We start from the raw sequence: 21,548 nt of genomic DNA, 5'->3' as shown, positions 1-21,548 counted from the left end.
TTTTTTTTTTTTTTTAACATATCAGTTTGCAGTTGAAATGTTTTTTTGTAATATCATATGAAGCTTAGTACAGGTTTGTGCACTGGCAAGGTGAAAACGCTTTCATGAGAGCAGATTGGCAGAGCAGACTGTGAGCTGAGATGCCATCATCAGATTTGACTAGTCTGAGAACTGGGATTTGTTAAAAGATTTTGTTCACTTATTGCTAAGGCAACCTGTTCTCATGCAAACATCACCAACCCTATCTCTTCCTCAGAGTTGAAGCAAACTGGTTAATCATTTTATGTCATTTGGTTTTTCTGATGAAAGTCAATTTCATATCCAGGAATAATAATCTGACATTATTATGTGTAGTTTGGACTTTTAGGATTCTTTTGAAGAAAGATGCAACATGATTGCTCTGACTACTCTTAGAGGCTTAGGTTGCTTCGCTGGAAGCTGTCCTGCATTATGTCACAGACAGGCACAGATGTTATAGTGATCTCTTTATTTTTCCTTCACAGACACACTGACAGCTGCTGCCTTACCCAGCCTGTACCAACCTGCTGTACTTACCTGCTTGGTGGATCGCTGATGGAAAGTTAAGGTACAGTACAAACGCTGTTTCTCTCTGTGTAGTGGATCCTGTGTAATTAAAAGTTGGAAGATTTGATTTGGGGAGGCTTGAAGTCTCTGTTCACTGATCTTTCACATGCAGTATTTAAATTGAATTGGATGTAATGTGACGGAGTAAGGTCTACAGGAGACATCTACAGAGACTGCTTAATTAATGGATTCTTTGTGGTAATACTGCTACTGAAGCAGCTTTTCAAATTAGATATCGTCTACTCAATTACTTATCTACTCATTTTAATCAAATGTCAGGAATTCGCTTTTAAATATTTGCCACAGTTTTATGAAGATTTTTTAGGACAAACTTGGACCCTGAAAGTCCCTGAAAACACATTTCTCAATCAGTTTGTATAAGTGTGGTCCTACGTGAACTCAGACGTTGGATCAGTTGTGGTTATTTCCAGAGAAATTTCTGTATTTGTGTTTCTGTCTAAGCTCTTATCACTGGTTGGATGTTGCAAGGCCTAATTAATGACAGCTGATGAATCTGATGACAATTGTAGGGTTGTCTACCTAGGTTGCCAGGTTGCTGTCAATCAAATATCAATCCACAGCGTCTTGATGATTGATTGAGTTGAATTTGATTAAACTCTTAATAGGTAATAACTAAAGATGTGTTTTTCTCTGCTGTGTAAATAATCGTGACTACCCACAGTAGTGCATGATCAGTGTGTATATTGCATACGAATGAAGCGTGCACACCTGGTTGAGGTTTTCCAGTGAGGTGAGCTCTGTTGCGAGGTTGTCAAGTAGTCGAAGCGGAAACAACTGCACAAATGCATCAGAAACCTGTAGAATCACTGAGAGGCTATTGTGTCTGGCCAAGCATTCCCCAGTGAGCTTGAATGTGGACAGTAGAGGACAAGGCCAAGGAGCGCTGATGACAGGATGCCTCATGGGATGGCTGGAAACAGATGGCTGGCCAGATGCAGGCCTGCTGTGACCTTGAAAGCATCTGACGGTAAAACCAGCAAAAATGTCTCAAAAACTAGTGACAATAGACAATACAGCAGGAGTGGCAGCCCTGTGTTTTTGTAATGTTCTTCTCATGAGCTGTTTAGTTGTTAGATACTTGTTAGTATGTCTGTTTCTTTGGTTTGTAACTCACCAGAGAAGTTGACCTTTTTAGGCATGTTCTAATTTGGTTTGTTTTGGCTCACACTGTTTCGATTGCAAGTCAACCATGGCTTGTAAACAAGAGACTGATGGGCTCACAATGCTTGTATTAATTGGAAAAAGTTCTGGTAACCTGTTGACCTGTAAAGTTTGAGAATTTGTTGTTGCAGAAAGGTCAAATTATCAGGGTGCACTCTGTGCAACTTTACTTAAGCATGACAGACTTATCTAAGCTAATTTTAGTTTAGTTTTTTTATCAGTTAATCTGACAATCTTATTCTTGAACAATAAATCAGTTGGTGTATAACTTGTGAGATGTGGCCATACAAATTTAACCAGTAAGCCATAATTTAACAAAAAGCCAAACTGGCTTATGCAGATGGCTTGTTTTGTCTGTCTGCAGTCCAAAGCCCAACCCAATTTGCTATCATACAATGTTTTGCATCTTTGTTTAGAAAATGACCAAAATGACAATTACCAAAATTGTTACTGATTATTTTTCTGTCATCCAACTTTCAGTGAACATGAAAGACATGAGCATGCATCCAGTTTTTGATTGATGATCACGGTAGAAGAGTTGTTAGACCTGATCTTCTGATCATTTGTAAGTGTTTCAGAGAACGTCTTGAACGATTTGGGAAAATAATCAAATTGCGACTTTTTTCCCCCCAATATTGCAATTGTGATTTAATATGGCCATTGTGCAACAAGTTAAAGGGCAGCATGAAAGGTTGATGCAGCAGAGTTCTCCACGCTTTCGCTCGCGTCACGTGACCACCTTGTAATCACGTACGTTGCGGTTAGAAAATTGCGTTTTATCATATCGCGATATTATCGCAAATGCAATTAATCGTTTAGCCCTACTGCACAGGTTTGCACCTCACTGTGTGTGTTGAATTTGTCTATTGGCTTGGATGACATTGATCGGTCACAGGTTTGATGCAATGAGCAATATAGTTGCTACAAATGTCCTGATTCAATTTTACAAAATATAATGCTTATGACATCACTTGGCCAGACTGAGTTCTCTTGTGGATTGTTGAAGACTTTTTTTTTTTTTTAAGATAGAGTGAAGTTGACGCGGTCATTGGCTGAACAGTAGTGATCTTTTGTCAATACCAGAAGAGACACGTTCCTGATGCAACTCAGGCAGCAGACTGTGAAGCAAACGCCACCAGCAGCCTGATATTGTGCAGGCCTCTGGGGCTTTGGGTCCAGCAAAGGGAGAGCCATGATCAGAGCTGGGAACTGGATGGTGAGGTGGGGGCTGTGAGAAATAAGAGGAGCTGGAGGAGGGTAGAGGTGTCAGGCGTATAATTGGGGTGAGGAGATCTCTGGGGTGGATAGAGGGAAGCTTTATTAAGACCGCTCAAGTCTGATGTGCTTGCACGGCCGCCTAGCTCTTCCTCGCACACCCACGCCTATGGCCCAATCTTCCATTTCCACAAGAGACTCTGTAACAACAAAGGGATGAAGGGCAAAGTCCTCAAGCTCCCTTCATTCACAGATAAGACAAAAGACCCCATTACTTGAAAAGCACTGATGGGGAGGCAGCAGTGTAGCAGTGTTGTTTAAAATCAAGGTCCTTTGTTCCTGCTCCCTCACTGGTAAGCTAAGTTGCTATTACTTATTGACAGTGCTGTCTTATTGTATCCTGGTGCTGTAGATTTAGCGACACTTCAATGAGACATGCCAGCAATTTGTTCAGTAGTCTACCTAACTGGTGACTGCTACATAACCTCGCCGACTCTTTGTAAGAGAAGGGTTAGAAAAAGGTTAAAAGGTTAAAAAAAGGCCCTTTCTCCTTGCCTCTTTGCTTCAAATAAAACTGTATTGAGAGCAGAACATTTATGAAATATTTACCACCCAAAGTGTAAGCAAATATTGGCGCCCAGAATGGATAAAAGAGGAATAATCTCTGTTGTTGTGGGAAAAGGGAAAACAAACTTTCCAGGGTGACTTCCCCCATGACTGATCGCATCAAGTCTGATGGTGAGATTAGGAGCTTAACTGCTTATTTTCCCCACTTTGTGGCCATTGAAATGTTACTTTTGAGTCAACGAGGTTCCCGTATCAATAATTGAGACCATTTGTAGATGCATTCCTCCTTTAAACTAGGGAACCCTGGAACTGTCTGCCATCTCACAAAAGCAGATTTTGTGAGTGACACAACAAAGATTTTGAGTTGAAACAGGAGGAGGTTTTGGGGAGAATTAGCGGCCCCCCTCAGTTCTCAGCTGTAAATTGGTTTCTTCGGAACTCATGAAAAAGGGGCTGGAGGTCTGTTTTCTGCTTCCTTAGTAGCTTGTTAATCCCCCACAGCTCTGGCCGGAGGGAGAGCTGCTTGCACATACATGGCCCTTGTGGAAATGGCGCTACTCCTCCTCCAGCCCTCTTCCGTCCTCTTTCCACTCTTTCCTGCAGGGCTTGGCTAATCCTCTGCCTGGTCATGGTGGGGAGATTGCAGGCTTTTTCAAAGCCCTTTGCTGGCTGGACTTCAAAGTTACAGGGATACAGGGACTTGAGGAGGTGGGAGAAAATGAGGTCCACCGCAAGCAAAGACTACGAGGAGTTCACCTCAGCTTTTTCTTGTGCCATTCCTGAGGTGATCTTTGTGGTCTCGAGGGAAAGGCTTTGTTGATTGGAAAGACAAGGCCATGGACAGTCTCTGAAGATCAGTTGGTGGTGATGTATGCAGAGCTTTTGGGTCTAGCTGTGAATGCTTGGTTTATGCTTTTTCTGTCAAAAACTACACAACCTACACAACCTACACAAACATATACACAAGACAGTGCTTAAGCAAAGACAAAACTATAAATAGCACGGAACACAAACAAGATGCTACACGTAAAATTGAAGCATGTCTCAGAGTAAAACAATAAAAGCTCAAACATTTTCATAGTGTTTCTTCCCGTCTACAAATACTAAGAGGTCTGCAGCCATGGTAAGTCTTGCAACTATTTTTACTGCTGCCAGGATCCACATTACAAGGAGAGGCCCATCACCCAAAGTTAGTCTGACAAGTTCATTCAAGAAAATTCTTCTCTACCTTATCTTTTGTCTGGGACTAATCTTATCGAAGTCTTATCAGTGGAAATTATTCAGCTAGATTTACAGGATATCTGCATGCCCAGGATTTGGGCTCTGTCATTAATCTTCAATTCAGGACCGTTATATTACTCCAGAAATTTGGTCCAAGTATTTATTTCTTTTTCACCACAGATTTGATGGAAATGCCTTTGGATGCTGAACCCCTGTTATATTTTCAGGAGTAAGAAGAGAGCGAGTTCATGCCAGATGAAGGAAATTCTCTGATATTAAAATTTTGTGTGCATCATAATGGTGTGTAGTTGGTTGTGCCGGCAGTTTGCTTTGTGCTGTATTGATAAGCACAAAGCATGTTCTGACTCTGGAAAATAAAATAGGAACTTTGCATGTAAGGGTTTATTTATTAACAGAGACCTTGTGTTGTTTCATCTGATGCCAGTCTTCATTTAATCTACTAAAAGGCTGCGGCGTTGGCTGTGACACAGCCAAAAAACAGCCGAAAAATGAGTAGGATTTTCCTGAAAGACAATGTAGAAACTCATACAAACACGATCCCTCTCAATTATCCCTTATGTCCTTCTAGAAGTGCGTGGCAGTGTTTGTATGTGGAGAGACCTGCAGGTACTTTAAAATCCTTAAAAAGCATCTTCTGCAGTTTGTATCAAAAGTTCCACTACTTCTATGACACAATACACATATTTTTAGATTTGGTTTGACTGCCGCTTTCCGAGCATATCATTGTATCTGATGTCCACTCTGATATCTTTATAACCCCAGAACCACGTTTTTAATTTTTCTACAGTTTCTCTCTTTCTATTTCAGCATACTTTTGATGGTGCCAATTTACAATAGCAATAGGTGCAAAATGGGCTGGAACCTAACTCACTGAATCCATAGCAAAGGTATGCTTCCTGTTTATACCCCTTAAAGCATTGTGGAAACTGTAGTACCAAAACTGAGAGCATGACTATCACTCAAGTAGAAGTAAGACAAGGCATCATAATAATAAGAGGGACACAGTCCACTAATATTAACCTCTTCACCCAAAAAGGGGCAGGAGCACCTATCATCTGTTTTTATAAAATAAGTGGTTTCGTCCATATATTTTTTTATAAGACATAGTTAAGCCTCTTTGCCCAGTGTTTCTCTTTTTTTAATTTATATTTTGTCTCACCATTTAAGTACATATAATCAAGTGTTTTAATTGCTTTAACAATTCAAAAGGTCCATCTGAGGCCATGATTACAATGAAGTATGATTGCAAATTTCTTTGAGCTTTCGAACTTGCCATTTCACATGTTCAACGGATTCATCTGCATGTGCAACACTGTAATTACTTAAAGTGGACTCCTGGGGTTTGGGATTATACGTTATTCCCCCTCTTGATGTTCAGAAAGTGTGCAGTCGATATATGGCGACTCAATCAGACCTCAGTGCACACACACACACACAAACACACACACACACATTCTACCATGTGAGCGTGAGATGTCAATAAGCCATTTAAAGCTTTACCCTGGGGTAACCCTTTGTAAAGGTTAGTTAATTTAAGCTTAAAAAGGAGAATTATGTCATTAAATATGGCTTCTTTAGTAGCAGCTGGGATTGAGTTTTATCTTATTCTATTCAACTTATGTCATTAGTGCCGCTTACTTAAAATGGATTGTAGATGATATCAGTGTGCTCAGGGTGCAATCAGACCTGCAGTGTGTTTACTTTCGTCTGAACCGTAGCAGAAAAGTTAACTGGTAACCACTGACCAACGGCTTGTAAACAAAAGTTGAAAACCTGCCTGTGAGCACAATTTTAGAAATGGCCTTTGATGTGCTTTCTCCATTTTTATTTTATTTTAATTTTTGTATCAGAGTTAGGGCTGCAACGATTGCAATTACAGACTGATGTCTGAGTTGCTTGTTTTGAAAAATCCCAAAGTATTGAACTCACATTGACAGAAACTCTTAAAGAGATCATTTGATAAATTATCGACATTCTCTGTCAACTGATAAGCACCGGCTGGAACTGCTTTACTCATCAGTCCATGTCAATCCTGTTTAAATTATTTGAGTCTGATGGATTAATCGTGCAGGTCACTTTTTAAGGAAGATGCCAAACATTTAGTGATTCCTTTTTTGGTTTTTCATTGTTGATAAAACAAACAAATTATTTATAATGGACATTTTCCCTTATTTTCTGACATTTTAAACCCATTAATGGAGAAAATATTCGGCAGTTGAATCAATAATTGTTAGTTAGAACCCTACAACAGATTATTGAGTTTTTCCTGTCCAGGCTTTCAGTCCACTCGTCTCATTACCCGCAGGTCAGTGAAGACGATGTTGAAGACGGACTCTATTGACCCTAACAGCCGGTGCTTTATGGGTGCAGTTGATGGAGTATGTGGCTATTGACCAGGAGCTGTTGGAATAATCTGGTCTGACCAGTCTGATTAGTCATATTGACAGCAGAGCAGTGGAGCTGGGTGGTTTCCTTTACCTTTTAAAGACAGTTTCCCCTCACATATCCATCAGAAAGAGCCAGCCTGTTTTAGTTGCAAAGATTCAGGTAGTTTTCACCGCCCACCACCATAATTTCTTTCGCTCTGAATGATTTGGTGGAGGTGGTTGATTTGGAGATGTAACATATTAGCTTCCAGTGTGATTTAGAAAAAAAAATGTTATTGCCAACATCATGCTGCGACTGCTGCAGAGCATGAGGCTGTTTATCTGAGAGGCTCTTATTTCTATAATTGATGTTTACAAATTCCCTAGGTGGGGCATTAAGAAAGATTGCTGTATTAATTGCCAACGTATGCCATCTAAACGCGTAATTGCAAGCTCTTTGCTGGAATGTAAATGTGCTCGGCTTGGATTTAATAGAGTTTGTTTATTGAGGTGCTGGCTGCTGACAAATTAAGATGCTTAAATTGATGCCCTCTGCTTTTAAAGAATCAATGTGTCTTTTTGTGATTGTTGCAGGTGTTACAGTGGCAAGAATTTATCTGGCCTTTATTTTTTTCAAAGACATCAACACATTAGCTACAGCTGCAATGATTCACATTGATGAGGTCTCACATTCAGTAAAAGAGGATTTTAAAACTTTTCAAAAAGAATTCTGTGTGCTACGCTTAGTTATTTTAATTGGTTATTAATCTGTGAATTATTTTTAGATCAATTGTTTTGAAAAGAAAAAAAGCACATCATAAGTACTGAGATGCCAAAGTGATGTATTCAAATTGTTTTGTCTGACCAACTGTCAATAACCCAAAGATATTCTGTTTGCAATCATATTAAACAGAGTGTAGTACCAAATCCAAGGCATTTACCTTGATAACTTACCTAATCTAATTCTTTTTTAATTTCCTATCAAACAACAAACAATGAATTGACTCATCACTAAATTTGTCTCTACAGGCACGTAAATTGTTCCACCCATAAAAGAAGATTTCAGCAGTGAGATAGTAAAACATACCATCATCTGGCATTTATAGGATTTAAATGCACGGAAATGCATTTGGAGCATTATGGGGTCTTTTCCCCAGTGAGTGTATATTTATATCCATATCAACCTATAAATAACCACCTAGTTTTTTATTTTCTGCTCTTGCCATGAATGCAATTATCTTGATGCTTTTTCAGAACAGCCTGACTTAAATTAAGCGGCTCCTTTATCATGACCACCTTCATCCCGTAACTGCACTGTGTGACTGACCCATACTAAATGACTTCTCTATGCTAGCCGACACAGGTGGACAAGTTCACTAAATCTACCTCTAACTCTTACCATTTTCAATAATATCAGCTATGTCATACCTCTCCGTGTGTGGGTGTTTGAAATTTGTTCATCTTCATTCATGCCTCCTCAGCGGGCTTCGCCCTGCACTCAATATCCAATTTCTGCCCAACTGTGGGATGAAGAAGCAGAGCACTCTCTTCATGGCTGCCGTTTGCACCCTGAGTTTCTCTGCACATCGGCGCACACTTTCGGCCGGGCTGATCCATGGAGAGGGGGGTTAAGCGCTCTCCTCATAAGCGCATGTGTGTCTCAGAGATCAGGGGATGAGAGTGGGCGGATGGGATGAGAACAGGAGGCGAGGATGAAGCAGTTGAGAGGGTGAAGAAGGTGATTACTGAGGGCCGGCTTCAGAGAAAGTGACACAGGGGAAGCAAGATGATAGATTTTTTTTCTTCGTGGCACAGCAGAGCCTTTTCAGACATCCACACACACACACACTTGTCAGTCCTTTCTTCCTGTTTGCGGTTATTTTCAATCACTCCCTTTCCTGCCTCTTGGAGCTCATTGTCCTCCCCCATTATTTGTTCTATGCTCTCTCTTGTATTCCTTTTCACCTGTCTTATCACTTCGCTCTCCACCTTCTTCAACAGAGCTGTGATTGGAGAACATCGAGCGCCAATGATCCAATCTCATCCCTATTCATAGACTTCAGAGCACTTTCCCTCTCTTCTCTTCCCCCTGCCCGTGCCTCCACATTACTTAGTGCCGAGCCTGCCGCCTCTGCTTTTTACCTCTTTGTTTCACACATTTTGTTTAGCTTTTAAGTCCCCTTTTTACTTATCAGAATGACTTGCCTACTGTAAAAAAGTTGACATGGCATCACAAGCAAAAGGCTTGGTAAGCTTTTTAGAGCCAGTCACGGTGCACAATTCCCCCATCGTAATTACTGCTGAAACAAGCAGCTCTGGGAAGTTTCAGCGCTGGTGGACCCGTCATTACTGACAATCTCCCAGCCTTTATCTGCCATAGCTAAGACGCTCTCGCACCGCGGGGCTGTGATGATTGCCTTACTTAGCTGGGAGGAAGAAGGAAATAGTATGATCAGAGAAAGAGCGGTGTGCAATTGGAGGTTTTTCATAACCGTGAGAGAAGTAGCGCCGCAGCTGAAGCCCCTAACCGGAAAAAGTGTTTCAAACCAAAAGCCACTCAGACCTGCCAAACAGCCTTCTCGGTTTCCATGGTGATTCGACACTCTCCAGCTCCAAGTGGAGAACTTCAAATCTATTACACTCACACTGCCCTGTCAAGCATGCTTTTGCTGAGGTGTTGTCCGGTGCTTGGCTCCCAGCCTCCTGTCAACACCGAGCGCTAAAGAACACCGGATTGTTCATAGCCATAGATCAAGTCATCAACACTCACTTTTCTGCTCAGGATGCCTCACAAGTCATTCACTTTCATCAAGGAGTGTTTGCTAGAAACTTTTTCCTGCTAAAACATGTATTTTGTGCCACACCTATGTGTTACCAGTCACAAACCAGTTCTTGGAAGTTGCACCTTATGTGTGGGACTGAATCCCTGACAGGATTTTGATACTGCAGTCACATGTTTGAGCTTAACTGTGCAGAATGATTTGCATGCATAATTTGTCATCAGTACTCACCTTGAATTTGAGTTTAATCCAAGTATGTACAAATAGGTTTTTATGAAATCACAACTAGTTTGGAAGCCAAGCGGGATCTCTCCAACTTATGCCAGTGATATCTTGTGTCCAGTAGTTAAACCTTTAAAATGAAAAACACTTGCATATTAATAGATTTAGTGTTTTTCAATGAGAGAGAAAGAGGAAGGAGAGGAAAGGTAATTGAACTGTTTGGTGAAGGAAAAAAAGACACATTATTATTTAAAGCAGAGTATTTTTTTGTCTTTATAGTTCAAAAGGAAGTGCGACTTGTGGTTTTAATAAGCTGTTAAGACTGTTAGCATAAATCTGGAGGCCTGTTTGTGGTCAAAATTCTGTTTCAAAAGGCTTTTCTGTCATTTTTAAAAAAAGCTGAATTTATTTCTGTCATTGAAATGAGTCACCAAATGATGCACGGTGGCTATCAATCCATAGTAGTAACCCACAGCCTCCGGAAATGTTCTCCACTGTAGACCAACCAACTGTTATCACTAGCCACTCTGCAGCATATACTCTACCTTCTGTGCTCACTGTTTGTGCTTCAGTGTTCCATGAAATAGCTTGGCTAAATTTACAGATTTGTGTGTGTGTGATTGTGCGCACGTGTGTGTAGCTCCACTGTGCTGAAAAGAGAGAAGTAAGGAACTGCCTGCAGTGAGCAACATCAGCCCAGCAGGTGTCAACCTACCTGGCTGCCCCAGTGTGGGGGGGAAAAACAGGTTTTTGAGAAAGCAACACAGGGAAGTGCACAGTTTCATTTTTCTATTCCCGCAGTTTGAGGAGGGTTCTTTGCTTCTCAAAAGTTCATATTTATATTCATTTTTCCTTCATAAAAGCCCAAAATTCAATTTGAAGCACAATTTCACAGATGGTGGCTCGGAAATGACCCGTCATTGTGGTTCCTCCACTAGGACCAGGACTGCAGGCATACCCAAGATTGTGTATGAAGAAAGTATTCAGTAGTGGGTAGGTGTTCGAGTGTTCTCTGTCACTGAATAGTGTTTGTATGGAAACTAGACACACCTTTCTGTGGGTGTGTTATTGTTTTATTGTTATTTGTTCCATAAAGAAACACAACATTGTCACAGCATGAAATTCTACTTATTATATAGTCCATATTTTATGTCATGTAGGTTATATACACGTACAATGCAGTGAGAAATTGTTAATAACAAGTCTATTCTGTTGTTTTGGTTCTCTACTCCAGCATATTGGAATTGTATACATCGACTGTGAGCTTCAGGACTCCAGTCATAGTTTACATTATTAAGTACAGACATTAAGCAGACAGTTATTGTGTCTTCTCTGGTGATGCTCTGACGGGCCTGTGTTGTCCTCACTTCTGGCTTGTTTTGGGGGCTTTTCGTTGTCTGGGCTTGAAACACATTACCAGTCAGATTGGGGTCATGTGACTGACTCAGCCTCTGAAGAACATATCACTCTTTGGCCAAAAAAAACCATTGCTTGGTTTGGGATCATTTTGGTTGTGTTATCCTAAAATTGCAGGAAAGTGTTTCAAAAAGGACTACAAGTTCTACCCTGTTCACGCAAAAACACCCTTGAATCATAGCCAGTATTTTTCTGGCTCACAGAGCCCTACAGTGTGACTGCGTTGAGACTGCACTGTATACCCCCACAAAGACTATATATGTTTGATGCTGCTTATTCCTTTGGGCCCTACTCTACTGCCCCATAATCTCATAAATTAGTCATCACATTATATCTTACCCAAAGGTCATATGCATAATTCAGGAAATGGAAACAGTAGCAATAAAGGAATATTTTAAAATCCAAACTTTATTGGCATTTTGTCTCGTATTACTGTTTGGTAGAAGTATGTTAAAGTGCAGCATGGGAGTTTGTTTTTATGAGTTTGGCACAGTGGGAGGATTACTTTCCCCAAAGTTGTTACAGTCTCTTCTTAGTTCCCCACACAAGCTCAGATACGGTCTCCAACTGCATACTACAGACTCAGGCCAGGCCAACGTTGTCTCAAGGGAAAACCTGAATAGGGAGTAGCTCTAGTGCTCTGTTGACGAATGAAGCTCATCCATGCGCCAAGTTCAACAAGTCAGCCGCTCTTCTCTTGCCACACTCCCCTTCAGCCTTTCTTTCTGCACGCTGGTCTATCTCCCACCCTGCCTCTGCACTCATCTTCTCCCCTTTCAAATGGTAATGGCACTGAACCATGCTGAAGCTCTTCAGCTAGAAGTGAACTCTCTCTTCTTAGAAGAGAATTTATGGATTGTCATGCAGCGTTTTTAAGGTTTGGCCCAGCAGGCACTGAGAATTTTTCCTTGTGGCCGAATCATTTTGGCCACAGTCTCAGCAGCTTACCGCAATACACCATGGGTCTCTGGCTTTTGTTATCATGCATAATGGAACAAAATCCAGTTTCAGTGCCCTCTCTGTACACCAACCCCCCACTTTCTGCTCGACAAAAACCACTAATGATGTGGGGGGGATATTGCGTGGCTTCTGCGTGCTGGTGTGCTGATGACTGTCCACAACTGTTACAAAGTGAGCAAATGAAATTTCTCTTGAGCAATATAAACAACTCACACTCTCAGTTGTTCCCCCCACCCATCTCATCAAAGCTCGTTTAGCCAGAGAACAGACAATGACGATCAAAAGCTGAGCTCCAGCTAGTCTGCTCTTTTGACGTGTTTGGTTTGTGGGGAACGTGCACATGATCACACATCAACTACAGAGAGAGAAGAGTCATACATTTGCATGCAACTGTCTTCTGTTGTTTTATAATTCCTCACCCATTCATCCCACAACCATCGGCTGTCAGTACAGCTGCCAGGTAATAAACAGGTAATATTTTTCCAGTCTGAGTGCTAACAGATGCAGCACTCATTTTAAATTGCCAGTGGTTTGTTAACCTAATTCCAAGAAAAAAAAAAGGAGGAAAAGGTACAAATTATTATTAATATTGAAAACCACAATATATACGCCACAGATTATTAATAACATTCTTTTGGGTTTTCTTTTGTATTTTTTTCTTTCATACCTCAAAAGAGAAAATATATTATTCCACATATAAACATAGGAAGGATGGAGAGTTGGAGATGACATGTGGCTGCTTTGAACATGGTACGTTAGAGTACATGGTATACATCCTGGACTGATAACATGTTAAAATAGGGACAGCACAGGAGTTGTAAGGATGCACAGATACTACTTTAATGGTGCTGATTCTAGATATTGTAACAGTGTGATTGACTGATCACAAATCTGATAAAAGCTAAAAGGAAGTGTTTCACCTGAACTTACAGCAAAAATGGACGTTGTGCACATTAAGTGTAAACCCTTACTATAGCATTGTTTTAAGCACATGCTTTTTGTGTATCATAGTTGTGTGTGCTTGGTGGTTGAGGTTTTAAATGTTTTCCAGTTGCATAAAGATTTTCAATGAGGCAGCAAAAAGCTTTGGAAAACAAATTTATAGGACATTGTCTGAGATGCATTTACTATATGTTAGCTGCCAGTTTGTATTAAAGGTTTAAATGGCAAAGAATTACAGCAATAAAACACTAACAAACAGCACTGGTCAGCAAAAGAAAGTTATGTCTCTCTGTTGGCACAATCTTGGCAACATTGACAGCCAGACCAGTTTGAGGGTTTGTGCCCACTCCATTAACATTAAAATGAAAAGCTTGTATTCAGTTGTTGTCACACGTAAATAAAAGGTTTAGGCATGTGTTGCGAGCCAGCAGTTAAAGCAGTTCTTGGCCGATTACCAAACAGCCAGTTTGTGATTATGATCGATTGTCAGTTGATGGTTAATCCCTACTCCTATCATTGCTGTGCAAAATCATATGGATGGATAAACACCGCTTTCAGGGTTTCTCGCAAGCAGCATTTTGTAACAAAACTCCTAATTTATTTACTTGTTCTCAGAGTGTGAGAGAGGCCAGGACAGCTAAGAGTTCATGTAGAGGAAATGCAAAGTACAAACAATCCAGAGCTTACTCCTGGAAATAACTCTGAACAAAGTGGGTACAGAGGCAAAGGCTGTTGAGAAAGGACAAGCCAGACTAGATGACCATCTGGCCCTCACAGTGTCAGTGACCCCAACTGATACACTGTCAAATTTTCCTTTAAATAACTCCAGTCATTATTGCCAGACCCGTCTCAGAGGCTTAGATCTTGGAAAAATACTCAGTTGTAAACCCTGGAATGCTTGATTATAGTTGCATACTTGTGTTGGTGTGTGTGTGTGTGTGGAATGCATTTCTGTTGATAGTGTGCACAAGTTTATTGGTGGTGATTTGTGTGAATTAGTGAGGGATGGATGGAGCGACACAGCAAATTGAGGCAGAGAGTGGAATCGTTGACTGCCAAGTTGTAGAGTAACATTGCATTTAAAGACCGGTCTCAAGCTCTCTGCGTTACTCTTCTTTTCTTGTGGCCTTTCATTACACAAAAACAGGAAGAGGCGGACAAGCACCAATACAGATCCTCTCAACACAGATCTACCCCAGTTTGGCACCTCTCTAAAATGATCCCCTCTCGCTCCAAACCTCTTCATTACTCCCTAACAAGCCTCTCGAGTTGAGAGTGTTGTGCGTTCTGGCAATTGCAGGCATTTCTCAATAATTAAAGCACAGGGTTAAGCAGCACTAGCTTGCCTCTTAGCTATTTATTTTTTCCTGTTGGTGGAGCCCGTTGGGGCAGCGGCATGTTCAGCCTCAGCCTTGTCTCCCGGGGTGTTAAGGCTGCTGCAGCGTGTCGCCGCCGCTGCATTTCAACATGGCAAACACGGCTGCTCCTGCAGACTCCAGGCGGATGATCAAAAACCTGGCAGCTGTACCATGCACCATGCTTGAATAATTTTTTTTTTTTTTGCCCCTGCTTTCCTCTGTTTTACATATTCACTGTTCATTAGTTGTATATAAATAAGTAATGCAGGATCAATCAACTGAAACTTGGCCAGGAGGGAGGCTCTAGGACTTTATAATGGAGTCATTTAAATAAGAGGACGAGTGGCTTTGTTTTTTAAGGTTTTGTCAGAAAACGTTCCCGCTCAACACTCCCAGTGGATTTGACTCTTAATTGAATGCTGCCTTTAAGCAAATTGTTCATAATTCATGACTGCATGGTGACGGGAATGGAAGAAATCCTGTCTCTACAGCAGATGATGTTCACACATCTCACTGTACAACGCTATATTAATTTGTCTTCTGCACCCGCCCCAACCCGGCTGTGTTTGTCCTCAGCCGCTTTCTTTCATTTTCCCCTTTGCTTCTCTCCTTTGTATCCCTTCTTTTCCCCTTTGTTCTCTGCTCCCACTGTCATTACCCTGGCAAAAACCCATTCACAGCCCCTGAAACACTTAATTGACTTTTCATTGACACGAGCAGTAATTGGCTTTTAATCACCGTTTTACATCATGTTTTGATATTCAAATCAGCGGTGTCAGCTCAGAGAAAGGGGTCTCTTCAGTGCCTCGCTGTCATTCACTCTGGCTGTAGGAAAACTCCCACAAGCTGCGTTGGTGCACACGGCTACCTCTGGAGACACAAATCTGAAGACTGATTGACACGTTTGAGAGAGAAACATTTGGGCTGTAGGTGGCTCTTTGTGGCAACCACAAGAAATGAGCTGTTCACAGTCCATTTCCATACACATGTGCTGGCTTGGCTTGACTCGGTGTGACTCAGTGCCTCGGTGCAGCATGGCAGGGATTTGCATCTCCATTACAACAGGGCTCCTTGTTTGAAGGTGTGCCTTTAAAGGCAGAGAGAGCAGCGGTGGTTGAGTGAGAAAGGAGGTGAATGGAAGAGGGAGCAGCGTTAGAAAGAACAAAGCAGTGAGTCAGGGAAATAAAAAGTTATTTTCTACTTGTTTTACGGTGGTTACGTTCTGAAGCATAAAAATATACACAGCCTCCGCACAACCCTGTGGGAAGGAGCCACTTTGTGTGAATGAGCCCAAAGCACACGCTTCCTTCTGTCCGACAGACTCCGCGTTTCAGCCCACTGACGCCATGGCAACATGGAACCCTTCCTTATGTTGATCACTGAAAAGCCGATGATGGGAACTGTGTAGTGTTTTTTTTTTTTTTTTTTTTTTTTCATAAAACCATCACAGTATATAAAATAGTGCCAAGCCTAATTTAAAATGTAACCTATGGCATGCCTAGTAAAGATATGTAACAGCCATAAGTCCCTAAATAAAAGGAGTGCATGGAGTGAGCAAGAGCAGCTTCTGCACCAAAGGATTCGGGTTAATACCAGTGTTATGTAAACACTGCTGATAGTTTCACTACTGGTGGGGAGAAATATGTATATCGTTTTATTTTAATCAATAGTTGTTATTTTAAAGGCACTGTACATTTGGCAGCTGGCCACATCAGGCATGAAGATGTGCGTTGCGAGCACTGGTCGATAAGTCGGGGTCAGTCTTCCGCCTCTGCACAATGCTCTGAAAGCGGTTCCCACGCTCTTTGCTACCGGTGGAGGAAAGATGAGAGTAGGCATGGGTCCTGTAGACGGCATCAGTTTGACAGAAACAAACTTTTTTTCTTTCTGTCTTTGTTCCAACTGTGAACATGGCAGCAGAACCTGGGCACTGCTGTAAGATGTCCATAAACCGGTAGACTTCAGGATGGCCTGTTGTTGTTTGTGCTTTGCTCGGCTAGTAAACATGTCCAATCCCTTGACGGTTCCAAGCTCTACAGCTCAGTAGCCTTTTCTCACATTAGACAGAGCGCCACAGGAGACAAGGATTAGCATGCATCAGTATTTTTTCACTTTCTGTCTCTCTTTCTACTTTTTACTCCCCCGTCTATTTTTTTTTGGTTGTCCCACCATCAACCCCCTATCCCTCCTCCCACTCTTTGTCACATTCTGTCACTGTCTCTCTGTTTCTTTCTTTCATTTGTCCTTTTTTACTCTCCTTCCTCCACTCTGTTTACTCTCTCTCCTCTCCCTGGTGGCTGAATGATCGTGAGTGACGTTTAGCAACTCTTCAGCCGCCGGGGAGGCTTTGGGAGAGAGCCCGCTCTTTTTAGAGCGTCCGTGATGCTCCCCAACAAATTGTGACACTAAGACGAAACGTAAGCTGGCAGCCAGCGTGTAAACCATTCAGCTCCCTAGACCTTGGACAGGTTTTTTTTTCCACTGCTCCATAAGACTCATTCCCTCTCTCCTTTCACTCTCCCCTGGCATCCAGCTGGAGAATAAGAGCATTTCTCTTTTACTCCTTGAAAAGGCAGGAGAGGCAACCTGAAGGCTTGTGAGTTATTGCACTGACAACGCCTACTACCCCTCCACCTTCCTCCAAAACCTTTCCTTCTGTTAAGTAAGTCGTTTAATTAAAGAATTGTACATAAACTCGTTTTTTTCCCTCCTGGAATAAATGTGCCCCCACATAGATTATTAAAAAACTTTACTTCTTTAGTTTTCATATTAACTGTCATGACCAAAACCGCCCTGAATCCCTTCTTAAAATCTGTTCTTTTCTCACCTTAGCAGGAAGGATTCATTTTCCAATCCACTCGTCCTATGTGATTAATTTTGGTTGAATTGTGAGGGAGGCAATTATTATTTCAAGTAATTTTAGGTATTGCTTAATATTCAATGGGTACCTTAGGCCATTCTTTAGACACTATATTAAATATAAATCATGAAAAATAGCAAGGCTGTAACAAGCTCAGCCAGAAACCTGATTAAGGAAAGTATTGCTCACAATGAACTTCTTGTGATTCATGTCGATGGTAAAACCACACTCATTTTGTACAATTTCAGTAGCTCCTTTTATGCAGCCCGTTTGAGGCGGGACTGTTGCGGCGTTATTCCACTTCGCGTGGCATTGTTGTTCCACCATTAAGGCAGCGGTGGAAGTAGTAGTGGACGCCAAAGCTGTTTCGTTATACGACACGCCTTCTAGAAAGCCGGCATGCTCTCTAATAACAAGCACTGGAGCAGCATTATGCCGCCATTTGTTTCAGTGTGAAAAGACAAAGCTGGCGTAATGACGGGTCTTCTTCATGGTAGCATTGCAGGATCTCTGTTAAAAAACGGTCTATTGTTACATGAACTCACTGCTTGAGCAACCTCTCATATTAAGCTTCAGCAGGTCTCCTGTCCAACCCATCATTACTAATGCCCTATTATCTGAGTCTCTGCCCCTCTGAGGCTATGAAACCAGGCTGATAACGAGGCCTGCCATTTAAAAGGCCACAGTATTCTCACTGTGTCACGTCTCATTACAAACCACCACAAAATTTGTTTACACCCCTCTTCTGGCCTCCAAGCCCCCTTATCGAGACGTGTTTCTGCCAGAGCCATAGCAGCCTAAAAAGCCTTCATCAAAGAAATGGGTCTGAAAATTTCTACATTAGAGTGAAGTGCTGTTGTGGTCTATATTTTGCTTCCTCTGCTGCCCCCTCCACAGTGTTTTTTAGCGAGATCAATCTTGTTTCCGCACAATTGCACAGATTGTAATCTATTCCAGCTAAAATAAGAAAAAAAAGCTCAACTTGAAATAGAGCCATTCATCACAGAGTAAACGGCATAACAGAAGGGCAGAGAGGAGGAGCAGGAGAATGTTAAGAGAAAATGCTCGGGGTAAAGAGAACAGAAAAGAAATTGCCACTGGAAAGGCAAACAAAGCACGGCACCCTTTGCCTGACAGAAGTCAACGAAACCCTCCGATGTTCCCCGCTCTCCTCGCGAGGATGTGACATTTAAGAGGGAGGTGTCTTGTCTTTGCAGGCCTAATTAACATTCCACAATATGCCAGCTGGAGATGGACACCCTGCCAGTGCTGTTCCCCTTTTCACCCTGAGTCGTGTTTGTCCATGAAGTTCTTTACTTCCTCCAAATGTAACTGGCTCTCAGTGACTGTCCCTCGTGCCCTGAGGTCTTTATTGTGTGACGATGCACACAGGCTCTGCCAGTGTCGTCTCAAATGTTCCACTGTGGTCAGTCTATTTGCCATTGCCAGAGGTGTCAGGCAGTGGTAACCATGGTGACAGTGTTAGGCCTGAATTGTTGGAGGTGTCTGAGCCCCCGGGGCACCACAGATCTAACTACAAGAATCTATCGCGCTCTATGCACTTTCTATGCACTTTATGTGTCACAAACCCACAACCTAATCTCAGAACAGAGATGCATGCTGGGATGGAATTTTCATTTGTACTGTGTAATTAAAAACACGGACATTGTTATAGTGTTTTTGCACTGCACTCCCCAGAGATCTGTCAGATTGTGCAGGTGGTTGTGTGACTTAGTTAAGACTGCTGATAAAGTCTGACAGGTAGTGAAACTGTATGTGGTGCCACCATTATATCATTGCTAGTACTCAACTCCAACTGTTTATTTAAAGCTCCAAACTGCTGTTGCTGCCTCTGAGAACATGTGTACCGAAGGTTTCCTCTCAGAACTGACCACAGAGATTATGTTTAGAGCTGTAAATGTAAAACCTTTCATAACCTGCTCTGTATGAATAGTGTCCTGAGATAACTTCTGTTATGGTTTTGCACTATTCATATAAAACTCAATTGAATTGAATTACTTGCTTGCTGCTTCAAATTTTAGACACATCCTAAGTAGCAAATTTCGACACTGAATATTTCTAAAATTCCATACAGACAAGAACTGGCATTGGTACCATAGATGTTCAAGTTTTTCTATGGATTTTAGTTCTGCAACCAAGTAACCAATAAAAAAAAATGTGTTTTCACTCACTGCCCATCACTGCTGTCCACAAGCAGCTGATAATTTTAGTGTCTGAGCAGAAGGAGTTGTATGATGAGCAGGACAGCGGGTACAACTAAAAGAAAATTACAGACAACAAAGGGAGTGTGGATGGTGGGTCTGTAGAGTACATTATTGTTCTCTGCTGGTACTCATGCTTCTCTCTTTATAAATTTAGCCTAAATTTATTAAAAGTAGAGAACACTTCTTGATACATGGAAAAAAATACATCTGGAAAGTAGGCAGGCAGCAAGAAAGAAAAGAAAAATCACAAAGAAGGCTGTAAAATTCTTGCCCCTATTCAGAGCACAGAAAGAGCTTCACTTTTCCCTCCTGTCAATCCTCATTGATAAAACTTGCACTGGAGTTGGCTTATGGATCCAAAATATGCTCATTATGGACCATAAATCTGTTTGTGGAGACCATCCTTTTAAACCAGATCTGATAAATAGTTTACATAAATTGTTGACATATTGTGCTTTGTTCAGTGCCTTTCTGTGTGGATAGCACTCAGGAAAAGAGCGATACACGCATTGTTAGAGCCATCAATGATCTTTTAACCTCAACCAAATGATACAGCATGGAGCTGTACACCAGATTTGATTCATAATTCTTCAAAATAACCAAAAATACAGCAAATAAGTAGGCTTCCTCCTGGTGTCAGTAAGTGTGTGTGTATATGCTGTATTGTGATTTATTCATCACCTCAGTGTTTGGCTTCTTATCAGCAATGCAGGCAGTATTGAGCTTGTGGAGATGACAGAATTGCAGGGCTTGCTGTGCTGGGCTGAATCTCTGAGCCTGGAACAATAGACGATGAAAATGAGAGTGGCAGCGCGGGGTTGGGGGGCGTTGTCACTCGTGTGAAAGATAGATGCCACACAGAGCCTGGGCTGAAAGTGGGACAGCTCTCAGAAGGACAACGGAGAAACGGGGGCCAAGATACCGAATAGCCTCTATTTCTAGATGTCTGCGGCTTTAGAATAGAGGTCTGGGCAGATCTTTCAAGGACTGATTCAGCAGTCCTCTATCAGTTTCAGACCTCAAGATGTGCCAGTCTGGTAAATAACAAGCATGTGAGATGTGGTTTTGATGTTTGGGGCCCCTCCCTCGCTGTCAGTTCAAATGAAACTCCAATTTAGAATCTGTGCCTCTGTGCATTTGCGCCTCTTACTGTAGGTGGAGTTTTCTCCCACTGGTAGTAAATTCCAGTGACATTTCATCGTCTTTGATATCCTTGATTGTGTACTCCACCTCAACTAAAACACAGCCTCTGAGTCTGTGCAGGTCTCTGTGGATTGTCTCCACTGATCAATTCCTCAGCCCATCTGTCTGCCAGGCTTATTCACAGGGCCGCACAGTAGGCGAGACGAACCCTCGCGGCAGGAGTCTTCATTAAACCGATCCTCCCTCCCTCCTCTTCCCCCTCCTCCTCTTCTAGCTCTCTCCAGGCCTGGGCAAAGTTAATGAGAAGATTCGATCAGCTGGCACCCCCACCTTCCTCAGATTCTTCCCCTTAATCCAGCCATTGTCTTCCTCCCACATCAACATTGACTCACTCACACAGTTGAACTATGGCTAGTCAACCCAGGCATCCACTCCCACTCCAACCCCCCCGTCGTCTTTAGTAGGGTTTAGACCAGTTAGTTGAT

General features: G+C 41.9%; 1 protein-coding gene across 3 annotated transcripts in view; it reads left to right on the top strand.

Moving 5' to 3' along the window:
- Positions 1 to 21,548, top strand: part of sema6e (sema domain, transmembrane domain (TM), and cytoplasmic domain, (semaphorin) 6E) — a 153,442-nt gene that overhangs the window by 5,023 nt on the left and 126,871 nt on the right. For all 3 annotated transcript variants that reach the window (XM_035673017.1, XM_035673016.1, XM_035673015.1), the window contains exon 2: positions 504 to 586. The gene's annotated coding sequence lies outside the window, so the exon portion shown is untranslated. The remainder of the gene's footprint in view (positions 1 to 503; positions 587 to 21,548) is intronic.

Source organism: Morone saxatilis, unplaced genomic scaffold, assembly GCF_004916995.1.
Source record: "Morone saxatilis isolate NCDOM2014 unplaced genomic scaffold, NCSU_SB_2.0 Contig24, whole genome shotgun sequence".
NCBI lineage: Eukaryota > Metazoa > Chordata > Actinopteri > Moronidae > Morone > Morone saxatilis.
The sequence above is the reverse complement of the archived record's forward strand: the minus strand, read 5'-3'. Positions and strand labels throughout refer to the sequence as shown.